At 46.6% G+C, this 14,332-nt stretch overlaps 1 long non-coding RNA gene across 5 annotated transcripts in view; it reads left to right on the forward strand.

Annotated features, from left to right (window-relative positions):
- The first annotated feature begins 565 nt into the window (after positions 1-565).
- The window catches only part of LOC109495764, a 70,443-nt gene continuing 56,676 nt past the window's right edge, over positions 566-14,332 (forward strand). For 3 of the 5 annotated variants that reach the window (XR_006591751.1, XR_006591750.1, XR_006591749.1), the window contains exons 1-3: positions 566-874; positions 1,442-1,549; positions 2,905-3,026. This is a non-coding gene — a long non-coding RNA (uncharacterized LOC109495764). The remainder of the gene's footprint in view (positions 875-1,441; positions 1,550-2,904; positions 3,027-14,332) is intronic. The other 2 variants (XR_002739187.2, XR_006591748.1) reach the window with 2 other exon arrangements.

Raw genomic sequence — 14,332 nt, forward strand, 5'->3', positions numbered from 1 at the left:
TCATGGGTCAGAAACCAGAAGCTGAATTGGATCCATTTCTGGGGACCAATGTTTAGAGAAGAAGCTGGTCCGGTGCTTAAATCAGAAGCCGGGTCCGTTGCTGGGGTCTAATGCATCTGTGGCCCGCACTGAACACAATTCTGGTTCTATAAATAAGAAAAGAGGCAACAGTGACATTTGGGGACGTGAGCGGTAGTGTCTGCCATAGAAGGATATTAATTTATACTAATATATACATACACAAATATATATTAAAATACATGCTTATATGTATGCATATAATATATACTAAAGTAAGGGCCAAGAGAAGCTTTCTAACGTGTGTCCTGCTTTTTACGGCTTTGGTAAACCTGACCTCTCTGAATCTCAGTTTTCTCATCTGTAAAGTGGGGAATGAACCCTTGCTCTGCCCACATCCAGGGCTACGTGCCCATCATCTTCGATGAATGCTTTGCAAACCGTAAGGCATGGAATACCTATTGGCTTCTCAGTGCAAACACTGCCCTTGTTTGGGACAACCTGTGTGATTCCGCAGATCTGTACTTTGGCCTGGTCAATCTGGACCTGGAGGTGGGGCGAGGGGCCGGGGCCTCGAGAGCCCTGGGATCCAGGCACAAAGCTGGGACACTGAGAAGCACCCGGAAGCTTGCTGTCACATTTCTGCGCATCAAGTCCTGAGCCAGACCAGGAGCTGGGAATGTGAAGGCTCTCCTCTCTGAAAGTGGTCTGCCCTTGGGAGCAATGCTTTTTCTTGACGTTGATGTGGGGGAGACAGATACCCTAGGAAGTGTCCCACGGAGGGAATCCATGGTGAACGCCACAAAGTCGACTTCCTAGCTCTCTCCTGGCTGCTTTCTCTCCTGGGTGTGGGCTGGTGAGTAGAAAGCTCCCAGGGAGAGCCTGAGGCAGGTGCTCCTTCCAGAGACTCAGGCCGGTGGTGGCCGAAAGACTTGCCCCCTGATGGCAAAGAGCTGTCGCTCAGCCTCTACAAACAACTTGGACAGGAGGAAAAATTGAGTTAGCTGGAATGAGAGGTTGGTCAGGGGAGGGCTTGAAGGGGGACCCTGGTGATTAAGTTCAACCGTTTCCTTTTTGCGGGTGTGGGAGAGAAATATTTCTGAGTGTGCCCTGACCTTTTAAACTTTAGCCTGCTTGCTAATCTGGTTGGAGCCCAAGTTCCTCTTCTAACCACAAAAGTCCTTTGCGTTCTCCCTGGAAATGTGGAGCCTTGCCATTACCCACATCTGCCAGAACCTCCCCTCTGTAAACCTTGCTTGAACCTTGGTCCACGTTAACCAACCCTCTTCCACGTACGGAGGCAGCTTGCTAAACAGACGGCGTTGGGCGCAGTTAATAATCTTGTCATTTTTACCTTGTGGTCTTTTATATCTACCTCACCCATCCAGTTAAATTAAATTACCATCAGTTTCTTCCCTGCCAGGGTGAAGATTAATGGCTCTTCAGCTCTCCCCTTAGAACACATGCAGTCGTCACGTCCTGAAGAGAAATGCAGTGGCTCATAAATTATGGGCTGTCGTCAGAGAAGACGGTGGGTACCTCCAGAGTCCTCCTGGGTTCGTGGGGGTTTGAGCCGAGCATGTGCAGGGTCAGGGATGGGCACCGGGCCGCCGCGTCTGTCAATGCTCAGGTTTCTGACAGGTGCAGAGGAGGGCGGGGTGTTGGGACGAGGGGACGCGCACGGTCACGGAGCAGATTCTGCTGTTGAGGCCCTGGAAGTGTGGGAACAGGTGGGTCTTCTCCCAGAGCAGACGGCCTTCTAGCTGGTTTCTAGGGGCAGGCACCTTTGTTGTTACCAGTGTCACCTCCAGGGCCCGTTTCTGCTGTCCCAAGGACTTGTCTCCTGATTCCTCAGAAGGCTTGTGCCCTCTGCCCATTGAATGGGGCTTTCTAGGTTGTGTCCCGAGCCCTCACTTCGCACCTGTGGGGCTCCCGGGAGCTTTAAAAAAATCACTGTACCCCCAACTTGAACTGGCCTTGCAAAATGTGTAGCAATGTAAATGTCCCCCCTGCACTCAAGGATCCCCGTCCTCTCCTGCTGGCCACTTGTGGGGAAAGCTTGCAAAGTCATCAGTGGGAATGAACTCAATTTTATTTTAACAGAATGGATTCGTGTTGCAGTGCTCACTCTTCTGTTGACGGATTGGGTTCTAAAGAGACATCAAGCGTTTTATTTATTTATTTATTTATTTATTTATTTATAAATTTTTTTTTAATGTTTACTTATTTTTGAGACAGAGAGAGACCGAGCATGAACGGGGGAGGGTCAGAGAGAGAGGGAGACACAGAATCTGAAGCAGGCTCCAGGCTCTGAGCTGTCGGCACAGAGCCCGATGCGGGGCTCGAACCCACGAACCGTGAGATCATGACCTGAGCCGAAGTCGGACGCCCAACCGACTGAGCCACCCAGGCGCCCCGACATAAAAAACGTTTTAAAATAGAAATCTTACTGATACCAAATGTCCTTTCTAATGTTTGTTAGAAGTAAAACCAAGAGTCCAGTTGCTAAAGCAATTCCCTCGATCCGGTCTGTGCCAATGGACGAGTTCCCTCATTTCCTCTCTTGATTGTTAGATCTCAGAGAAAGGCTGACCTTGCTAATGACGTTCACTCTGTTCTACACACCGTTTCCACTGCTGGTTGGGTCCCTCTGAAGGCGAAACTGGTCGCTTTGGGGAAGTGGGCCCCCCAAACCCGAAGAACCAGTAGCTATTGTTTCATCCCTTACTGGTCAGCGAATACCCCACATTGTAATACTATAGAATTTTAATCAGAATGCACATAGATTGCATGTGCATTCTATGCACATGCTGTGTGAAGAGCTGTGCGACCTTGAGTAAGTCATTCATTGTTTACCCCTTCTGTCTCTTCGCATGTAAAACGAAGCTACAAAGAGCCTGCCATATTGCTTCGTGGTTTGAGTAAAACAAAGTTAGGAAAATGTCTGTAGTCGCAGCGCCGCTTCGAGGGACTTAAACGATCTTCATGAGTTGTTTTCCGTCCGAGGGGTGAGTGGCATTTGTAGAGCATGTCGCCTTGTACGAGGGGCTTAATATGCACTGTCTATTGTCCGCTCCTAATTGCTGCATGTATTGTTGTAGGGATAATTATTTACCCTCCTTTTCAGAGAGTCATAGTAACTAACACGTATTGTTTTCCATATGCCAGGCGTTATTGTAAGCAATCTACATGCTGCAATTTATTCTAATTTTCACAGCAACCTTGGGAGGTATAGACACTGTAATTGTTCCACTTTACAGATAACGGCGTCAAGGCGCGGAGAAGTCATGTGTCTTCGCCAACATTATATACTAAGTGATAGAGCTGGGCGTCCCGTGCCGGTGGTTCGGCTCCAGAGTTCTCGCTTGCAAGGTGCTAAATTATACGACTAGGGTAACGACCAGCCAGTGAAAGCTCAGGTCCTATCTCGAATCCCAAGGCTTTTCTTTACCCATGCTACCTCTTGTTTCCCTGATGCCCGGGGCGTTTCTAACTAGTGTTAAAAACCGTTATGAGAACTGTACGTACGTATGGTACATAAACGCACACTTATCTCCATGTATTTAGACAACGTTCCTCAAATATGCTTGTACCGAGACCCCAGCAGACGTTTCCCATTCAGATTAGAATGAGAAAAATAGTGATAAAGGACCTCAAACTGGAGACCTTACCATCTTGACTGTCACCGTTTATGCTGAAATGTGCACTGTTTTCAGGAAGAAGTATGATCCCCGTTTTCAAAGGTCAAATAAATCACCTTTAAAGTCGTGAAAAGGTAAACAGACTGATGCCTGGACAGCTTTCCTGAGTTTATGAGGTCTTCTGGCAACAGGGATATACAAAAAGCCCCATCAATCACCCCCTCCCCATCCCCACCTCCCGGAGCATTTATTCCTGGGGGGAATCACTCTACCATGAACGGTAATTTCCCCTGAAACTATTATTAGGAATATTAAATCAAAGGAAAATAGAACCCCCCAGAGTAAACACACTGCTTCAGAAAAGCATTTCTCCTCTAGCCAAATTCTAAAACGTGGTTGTGATTCAGGGAGGCAGGGGTAGGAGAATGGGGGTGGGGAGGAGGAGGTGCGTGAAGGGAGAATGGCAGAGGATGGTCGGGAGACCTCTGGGGCAAGCGGGCGCGATGCGATGTAAACAAAATTGTTGTCACAGAAGAAAACTAATTGTGCAGGGCCCACAGTGCGTTTGACTGCCAATCCGTTTCCACTTGGCTGGTGTCATCTTCTAAGTCCTTTAAAAGGGCCCTACACACCTGCTTCCAGCACATTCTCAGGTTATACGTCTATGTATAGAGCTCACTGTAAACCTACAAGCCATCCTGGAAATGACTATTCCGTACAAGAAAATAAATGTCTTTTAAAGACCTTTTCATCAGAGCACTTAAATTGTGTGCTATTATTTCGCAGGCATGTAATGAGAGCCTGCCTGGTGTAACAAAAACCCTTTAAAGGAGTGATTATAGTCGCGCCTTGCGAGCCGCCCCAAGGATGGATGGATGGAGCCTTGACCGTAGAGCGATATTGAAGTTCATGCCAAGACCCTTTGGGGATTTATTCTCTTCTCCGGTTTTTCTTCTGGGTGCAGTAACTGCCCCAGATGGGCTCTTTCTTCTGGAGAAGCTTCCCCAAGTTTAGAGGCATAGTGGTGTTTTCTTCCAGTCTAGATATCCTTGGGGCATTTGGGGAGGAGGCATGCAGAGTGCTTTAGAACTTCAGAAGAACCTGATTCCAGAATTTTCCTTCTTTCTTTCTTTCTTTCTTTCTTTCTTTCTTTCTTTCTTTCTTTCTTTCTTTCTTTCTTTCTCTTTCTTTCTTTCTTTCTTTCTTTCTTTCTTTCTTTTTCTTTCTTTCTCTCTCTTCCTTCCTTCCTTCTTTCCTTTTTCTCTTTCTTTCTTCCTTTCTTCCCTCTTTCTTTCTTTCTTTCTTTCTTTCTCCCTCCCTCCTTCCTCCCCCCTCCCTCCTTCCTCCCTCCTTCTTCCTTCCTTCCCTCCCTCCCTCCTTCCTTCTTTCTTCTTTCTTTCTTTCTTTCTTTCTTTCTTTCTTTCTTTCTTTCTTCCCTCCCCCCTCCTTCCTTCCTCCCTCCTTCTTCCTTCCTTCCCTTCCTCCCTCCTTCCTTCTTCTTCTTTCTTTCTTTCTTTCTTTCTTCCCTCCTTCTTCTTTCTTTCTTTCTTTCTTTCTTTCTTTCTTCCCTCCCCCTCCCTCCTTCCTCCCTCCTTCTTCCTTCCTTCCTTCCCTTCCTCCCTCTTTCTTTCTTTCTTTCTTTCTTTCTTTCTTTCTTTCTTCCCTCCTTCCTCCCTCTTTCCTTCCTTCCTTCCTTCTTTTTTCTTTCTTTCTTTCTTTCTTTCTTTCTTTCTTTCTTTCTTTCTTCCCTCCTCCCTCCTTCTTCTTTCTTTCTTTCTTTCTTTCTTTCTTTCTTTCTTTCTTTCTTTCTTCGCAATAGACAAAGGGAAGGGAAGGAGGGTCAGGAGGGAGGGAGCAAAGATGAAAACTGGATTTCTTCTAACTCTTGCTCCTTTTGAAATCAAATCGTGTTCCATTAAATCAATCTCATTTGCCTTTGATTTTTGATCCCCTTCCCCCACTTTTTTTTTTTTTTTTTTTTTTGTGGCCTGGGATTTGTCTAAGTCAAGCTGGAGAGACCACCAAGTGTTCTCATCAACCAGAGACCTAATTGTAGCCATTTATTATAGTCACTTATCTGATAGTAGCTTCATTATCTCTGATAGTTTTACAGGGACAAAATCCACCAGGCATCCAATGGAGTGTATAAACATGTTACCTTGTGACAGGGTGTCTGTTACTTACTGTCAACACTAACTGGCCCTAGCCACATATCTGCAGCTTATATGAAGTAACGATGAGTTTAATAAGCTCCAGTGAAAGCTGCAATGTAAACATCGCATCAGGAGTGTTTGCCTTGTCAGGCCTCTTAAACAAATAAAGGTGATGGAGAAGTACAAACAGAACTGGACTGGAGCCTAATGAGATGGCCATCGGGTGGCTGCAGCAAATTCCTCTGCTGCTTCCCCGCGGACTCCGTGATCATCACAGGCCACGCGTTTGAAATCAGAATACATTAGAAGGGATGCCTCCTGGAAAATCTCTTCAACGGAAGCGCACCCCAAATTCTGATTTGAGGACTTGGGGGGAGTTTGCCGGCCATTGGGAGCAAATATGTGCTGAAACGGGTACTGATTCCTCAGGATTATCGTCTTCAGAAAATATCTAGCGAACCACTTGGTTTTGAAAGGCACCACGTTCAGCATCATACGGCCAGCATTTCATGGACCCGTCCCTTTTGTCGGCAAAAACTCACGTGTGATGGGCAGTCGGTTTCAGTTTGGCCCCCTTAGAATAAGACCAGGACCCAAGCTATTAACAGATGGAAGAGTCGGTGGGCTGCACAAATCAGAGTATTCCAAGTTATTCTTAAAAAATTTTTTAATGTTTATTTTTGAGAGGCAGAACGTGAGCCGGGGAGGGGCAGAGAGAGAGGGAGACACAGAAGCTGAAGCAGGTTCCAGGCTCTGAGCTGTCAGCACAGAGCCCGACGCGGGGCCCGGACCCAGGAACTGCGAGATCATGACGTGAGCCGCAGTTGGACGCTTAACGGACTGAGCCGCCCAGGAGCTCCCCCGCCCCCCAACTTATTCTTAGCTAGCCCCACTCCTTCGCTGTGCCTCCACGCAAATACATGGCTATTTGCAGAACCTTACAACCTTAGTTTGGAGGAGGGTGGAAGGGTTCCTTGCCCAAGCAGGCACAACTTTCCTTGCACCCACGGGGAGAGAGGGCTGTGGTCTGAAGGAAGACCAGCCTCCTTGGCTTCCTCAAAGTCTTCCGTGATCCCTGTCAGTAGGGATTCACTTCATTCTTCTGGGATTAAAGTATTTCTTCTCTTTGACTTTAAAATGTAAACAGCTCTGGAAAGTGAGCCTATTAACCCCTGATTGACAGGAGTGGCCAGTTTAAAAGGAATCATCACAGAGCCTTGGATTTAGCTCTCAGCTTGCTACCTCCTGCTTGGGCGAGACTTGAGAAAGTTCCTTCCCTTCTTTAGGGCTCAGTTTCTTCATCTGTAAAATGATTTTTTTTTTTTCCCAGAGTATTTTGCGGAGTAGCAACTAGTACCGAATAGTGTGCTGCTGTTCTTAACTCAGTGAGCCATTATTAGCTCAACTATTCTAACCATTCTGACAGAATGAGACAGCAAACAGGGGGGATTTGATGGCACAGGAGCGATTCAGAGGAGAAAACTGGGCTTCAGCAGAGTTTCTCAAAGGGTATTCTGTGGACTGGTGATTCTTTCTTTGTTAGGTGTTATTAAAAAGGGGCAGTGCGGCCAAATGCATTTGGGAAAGGGAGGTTAGATAAGTTTCTCTAATACAAGCCTTCTCAGAGCCTTCAGTAATGTGTCTTATAAATATCAAAGGGGGGAATTTAATATGTAAACATATTTAATCGTGAGTTTTCTCTCTTTGATATTTTCTTGACGATAAGTGTTCCTTAGAGTTCCCAGTTGGAAATTCCAGCCTAGAGCATCAGGTTTTGTTTGGAAAGTATAGGTTTTGTTTGGTGTCACAGGTTTGTTTGGCAGGTACAGGTTTTGTTTGGCGGTCCTCTGTCTGAGGGTCGTGAAGAAGATCTGAATCTAAGGTCGCAAGGTGCAGAGAAGGGGTAAGGATGGTCTGCCGAAAGCGAGGAGACGTGCCTAGGAGGTGGGAGAGAACTGAAAGCAAACACTATCATCTTAAGGGTTATAATGAAGGCAGCTCAGTGAGTATTTGAAAACTGGTCGGCAACACTTAGAAGCCACCCGTGGGGCTGCGCACTGCCATGGGAAAGAAATGCATGTGGGAAACACTGGGTTAAATAAGTTTTCTTTTAATTGCGAGACTTCTCACCGATGTGCGTTGTCGATCTCCAAGAAGCGCACACAAGCCCTGTTGGGCACAGTCAAGTGAGAGGCAAATCAGGACAGGGAGAGAAGGAAGCCAGGAGAGGAGGGGAAGGAAATGAGGCGAATGACCTGGGCATGGGGGAACACCTTGGGGCTCTTCTGAGACGTCGCCGCCATCATTTCCTCGGTCTGACTTCTCTGTGGGTGTGGGAGCTGTGCCCTATTCTCGCTCCAGACCAAGATGGGTGGAGGGTCCTTTGCATGCACCGGTCCGGTTCTGTGCTTCTGCCCAGGCACGGCCCCAGGACCTACAGACTAGGGGGGAGAGAGCAAAAGACCTTGGGTGTGGTGGGATCACCCTTCCTGACCCTCAGCTTTGTCAGTGTCGAGGATAATCTTTTGCTTCCTAAATATTGGCTGAATTAAATAGAATGTAGGTGCAATCTGAGAGGAAGACAGAGCCTTAGCCTTTTCCCCTCCATGCCTTGGAGCAGGATCATCTTTAGAGGTGTAAAATTATGTATGTAATATACCGTATGTTTCTCTTTAAATGAGAAAAACGGAGATTTATGAGACAACACTAAGAATAATATTAATGACGACCAGCATGTCGCCTTGTTTCAGTAACAGAGGCAAGTGTGGTACAACTTAAAGTCCATCTACCGTCGTCCTGTGCCATGAGTTTAGTTCCTCTTTACCTTCATTTCTAACAACTTTCCAGTGGGCAGAAATCCCAAGCCCTTCCTACCCAGATACTCCTGCCTCTCTTAACAGTTCATGTAGCATATGTCATCTGAGGAATCCTTTGACAAAGCAGCAATGCTTTTCAAATATAAACTTGAATATTTAAAAAAAATTAAAAAAATTTCTTAATGTTTATTCATTTTTGAGAGGAAGAGAGAGACAGAGCACGAGCGGGGGAGGAGTAGAGAGAGAGGGAGGGAGACACAGAATCCAAGGCAGGCTCCGAGCTGTCAGCACAGAGCCCGACGTGGGACTCGAACCCACGAACCGCGAGATCAAGACCTGAGCTGAAGTTGGCCGCTTAACCGACTGAGCCACCCAGGCGCCCCTAAGTTTTAATACTGATAAAGGGCTTTTTACATGCCTATGACCACAGGGGAGGGTAGAACTCGAGTTGGGTTGAGTTGAGGATTTGTAGTGAGTTGGAGGCTCCTGGGTCACTGTGTCTTGAAGCACCCAGTACGTGCTCAGGATGGCTGCACCCAGGGTACAGTGAGGGGCCTTCAGAAAGGGCAAGGTTTTTAACAGGGCTACGGACAGAATTGTGTCCTAAAATTCATGTGTCGAAGCCCTCGTTCCATAAATGACTGTATTTGGAGATAGGGTTTATCGGGAGGTGATTAAGGCTCAATAAGGTCATCAGGGCGGGGTCCTGACCCAATAGAATCAGGATCCTCTCTCTCTCTTTCCGGGCCAGGTGAGGACCCAGCGAGAAGGCAGACATCTGTGTGCACAGGAAGAGAGCCCACATCAGGAACCAAATTGTCGGGCATCTTGATCTTGGACTTTCAGCCTCCTTCTGTTGTTTAAGCCCCCCAGTCTGTGGTATTTCGTTTTGGCAGCCTGAGCTGACTGCAGTTGGCTTCTGAATTTTGCCTTGAATTTGGCATTATCACTTCCAAGGGAGCTTTGTCTTATCCATGCTGGTCCTGAATGACAATAGGAAGAATGGGGCCCCTTTTTGCTTGGCCTCTTCTCAAATTCTTTCTCCTGCTTTTCTTATTTAAGAAGACACAGCTCCAGGGGCGCCTGGGTGGCTCAGTCCTTTAAGCGTCTGACTTCAGCTCGGGTCATGATCTCATGGTTCCTGAGTTCGAGCCCCGCGTCGGGCTCTGTGCTGACAGCTCGGAGCCTGGAGCTTGCTTCAGATTCTGTCTGTCTGTCTGTCTGTCTCTCTCCTGCCCCTCCCCTGCTCATGCTCTGTCTCTCTCTCCTTCAAAATTAAATAAACATAAAAAAATTAAAAAAAAAAAAGACACAGCTCCATAGACGTATGTCCTTTCGGGGTGTAAGAGGGGAGCTCTCTCTCTCCATCTGTTTCCTCTCTGTCCCTGCTCCACTTCTCCACTATTTTCCATTACATTCAACCACCATATCTCGGGCCTATTGTAGAGGTTCCAGGGACACACCGATGCTTTGATGTATGGGTAACATGTCATGTTTTTAGAATGGCAACGAGAAAATATGTGCTGGGGCCTTTCCCCCACAAATGGCAAACTACCCATACTTCCTAGCAGGAAGCCCTGGCCCATGCCGTGGTTTAAGACTCAGGAAGGACATCTGTGATGAGAGAGCTCAAAAAAAAGCAGATGGTTGTTTGAGTTGCTAGGAAACGGAGTTGATTATGTATTTGGAAAAAAATACAGCATATATTTATATATGTAGATACACTCAGCTAATTTTGATTCTTCTTAAAAAAAATTCTTTTTAAATGTTTGTTTATTTCTGCGAGAAAGAGAGAGACAGAGCATAAGCGGGGGAGGGGTAGAGCAAGAGAGGGAGACACAGAATCTGAAGCAGGCTCCAGGCTCCGAGCCGTCAGCGCAGAGCCCTAGGTGGGACTCGAACCCACAGACCATGAGATCATGACCTGAGCCAAAGTCGGACGTTTAAACCTACTGAGCCACCCAGGTGCCCCTACTCAGCTAGTTTTCTAGAAAATTCGTTAATTCACGGCAGTGAGCATACACCCTGCTGTGCCACTTGAATAAATAATTGAGTTTGCTGGTTTCTCGCCATTGCTTGTCTCTTCTCAGGTCCCCTGTTCACCTCGTGCTCAGTCAGGGAATAGCCCGAGTGACAGCTGAAGAGCTGAGCCATGAGAGAATTGTCAAAATTCCCATGGATTAGGAACCATTTTTGTGTGGGGGTGGGCGTAAAGAAATCAAAGATGGCACTCAGTGCCTCCTTGGTCCTCATACATGGCCAGCCAGGGTCCAAACGACTTATTTTTAACAGCACAAACTGCTGACTGTCTCCAGAGAATTCGAGTTTTCGCTGGAATGCTCAGGAGCGGGGCTGAGGGCAGGGGCGGGAGAGAGGAAAACTTGATGTCCCTGGCAGCTGGGCCACCACACCGATTTAGATTTTGGAAGCCTCGCAGCAATTAGCAGATCACTGTGCCATCTGTAGGCACTAATTGACTGGCCTGGCCACCTGCTGCAGAGGGCTGGCTTCATTTGACAAGTGGCAAACGAGATTAGAAGGTCAGATGGCAGCAAAGACCGCTTCGAGCTTCCCGGACACGGAGTGCCTGCGACGCGCCAGCCGTTGCGGGCCGATTTTGTCTAAGCTTTGTACCGAGGATCCTCGTCATGAAAGCGTTATGTAGCAATTCGGGCTATTACCTTTCCCACTTTCAGATGAGAAAACAGGATCCCCAAGTGACTTGCCCACGGCGGTATGGCTTCCGGGCAACAAAGCTGGGGTAAATGCATCGGTCTGCCCTTTGGGACTCTGCCAATTTGCCAATGTAAGAAAGGTGAAGAGCCTTTCCTTTCACGGGGCGCAGACTTAATGGAAGCCCTGTGTTTCTTATTTTGTGAGGTGGGAGGTCCGGAGGGAAACAAGACACACTTCGACAAGTGCAAGAACATTTGCAGACAAAAAAACACAACAAGAACAAACTCCTATAAACCTAGGATGATAATAGAATCTTTGGGTCTTGGGGACTAAAGGCCACGGGGTCACACCCAATAGACTTAAATTCCATGAAGTCAGGGACTTCGTCTTATTCGCCGCTATAAAACGGTGCCAGGCACCCGGCAGATGTTCCAAAATTAATTAAAAAATGAATGAGTATGTGAATATGTATGCATCTCCTGGCTGATTTTCCAGTCTCTTCTCTAGCATTTCATTTCCTTGACTATCATTTACTGCCACGTACTGAACTAGGGCTCAGCCTGTCCGTGTTTGCGGTACCTTTTGAAATACTAGAGTATTTGGCTATGCGCTTGAAAGGATTACGCGTTTTAAAGCCACACTCAACAAGTTAGTAATAATTAGTACACAATTACTACTATAGCACAAGCGCAACAAAAACTCACAATGTCTGAATAAACATCCACGGTTTCTGGATGATTCGCTTACTCGCTCTGCAGGCATTCATGGTGACGCACTTTTCTGGTATAGCTCATCTTCCATTACGGACGCCAAAGAAGCCAGGCACTTGCGTTCCCAGACTCTTTGGCTGCTAGGGTAGGGCCATGTGATTCAACGTTGGCAATGGGCCTTGAGGAACATGCGACTCTAAGAAAGGAGACCCACTGGAAATTCTTTGCTGAACATCATCATGTCTACCTGTGACAACTGGAACTCTGGTAATCGTTTTGCATCCTAGGGGATAGATACCTAAGGACTAAGTTGATGGGCTTTGGTCTGATGATTGGAGAGATGGAGGAGTCTGGGATTTAATGATGTAATTGAGTTGCTGGACCAACTTTATACCACCTTCCTCGAGACTTCTTGTCCTGCAACGTAATAAATGTTCTTACGTGTTACCCACTTTAGTTGGGTATCGTGTTATTAGCAGATGAAAGTATCCCCGAGTACTTTTGTTGCTCAGCTAGAAATACCTGTGACCCAGTGGCACATTCTTGCATTTTTTACATTTTCTCGTAAGGTGCGAGTTTTCTTTGGTGGAAGATTGGCATTATCCCCTGCTTCAGGCAATATTGTCTCCTCACTCAACTCAGTGATTTAGCTGAGGAACCCAGCTGTATACAGGGTGGCAAACATTCCTTTCAAGCATTGTTTACCGTTTGGCAGTATAGTTGGGAAATGCTTTGGGTATATCCGTGTGCCATGGCTGACTGTTTGGGAAAGACCACTGTGTTGAAATGTTCTGCCCCCGTTGGTTCCATTTTCTTTGGTGGCTGGAGAATAATTTACTGATCTTTCCATCCCCAGGGCGTCGCCACTGTGTAAACATAATAACGGTTAATGTATATCGAGTGCTTATTTTTGTGTTGGGCATGGTTTTGATCATTTTGAATGTATTAACTCATTTAATTTAAAAATATCCAAAGGGATGCTGACTCAGGATATGAACCGGGCAGGGTGGCTCAGAGCTCATTCTTGAATCCATTACGCTCCACTCTTTTTTTTTTTTTTTTTTAAGTTTATTTATTTATTTCCAGAGAGACAGAGACAGTGTGAGCTGGAGAGGAGCAGAGAGAGAGGGAGACAGAGACTCCCAAGCAGGCTTCACATTGTCAGCACGGAGCCCGATGCAGGGGCTCAAACTCACAGAACCACGAGATCATGACCTGAGCCGAAACCAAGAGTCAGACGCTTAACGGATTGAGCCACCCAGGCACCCCTGCCCTCCACTCTTCACCAACAAAAGCTTCCAAATAAATGTATGCTGAATTAACAGTACTGCAATGGCCCCTTGACATCGTGCCCTCCATGTAATACGCACTCGGTAAATATTTGTTGTATGTGGTCCAGCCTCTGCTTAATTACTCAGGGTAAACCAGGGAAGAGTCTCTGGAGAGGCTGGGCTTTGAGCAGGGCTCTGAAGGAGACAGCTGCTCCTGGGCACAGTACAGCCATTTCCTTTGGGGTCACCTGCTCAGGTTCAGCCCAGGGCCCTGACTCAGCAGGCGACGATATCCGTGTGGCAGACCATGGGGAATAAGTGGTGACTTTAGCCTAATGCCTGGAAAAGAATCTCTTTGGCAAATCTAAATTCTCCACTGGCAGCCTGAGTGGAAGGCGGGAAGAGTTGGATGCTGCTCCCTGTTGCTTAGCATTGGGATTTCCCTGAGGTTGACTGAAGTCTGCTCTCGCCTTTTCTGCACACACCCGAAGGCTGGGAGAGAGCCGTGGGAGAGCTTCTCTCCTGGCGTACCCCACTCTTAGCATCACGGGGGACAGTGGCAGGGATTGTGTGTTCAGGGTCCAGCAACACGAGGGTACGGTTCGGGATGGGGAAGCAGTTAGCTCATCATACTATATTTTGTGGCATTTATCAAATGCCATCTAGATTACATATAGAGATAATATATTATAGATATGAGATATAATATTATATATTATAGATATATAGATATGAGATATAGATATGAGATATAGATAACATATCTATATAATTATAATCTGTATCTATAATACATATTTATAATCTACAATGCGTATCTATAGTCTAATCTAATCTATATCTGTATAGAGAGAATGTAAAAAATGTATTACATATTATATGTTGGTGTATATATATTTAGTTGAGGAGCTTCGTTAGAAATGGAGATGGGAGGTCTCACAAAGGTAAATGGCTGACTGAGAAAACCTGGGGCTGCTATAATAATGAGGTTTGTTCCTGCCTACCCCTCTTGCCCCTGCCTGAGAAGTAGAAGTTGGCTTGCAACCT

Source organism: Felis catus, chromosome F1, assembly GCF_018350175.1.
Source record: "Felis catus isolate Fca126 chromosome F1, F.catus_Fca126_mat1.0, whole genome shotgun sequence".
NCBI classification, from domain to species: domain Eukaryota; kingdom Metazoa; phylum Chordata; class Mammalia; order Carnivora; family Felidae; genus Felis; species Felis catus.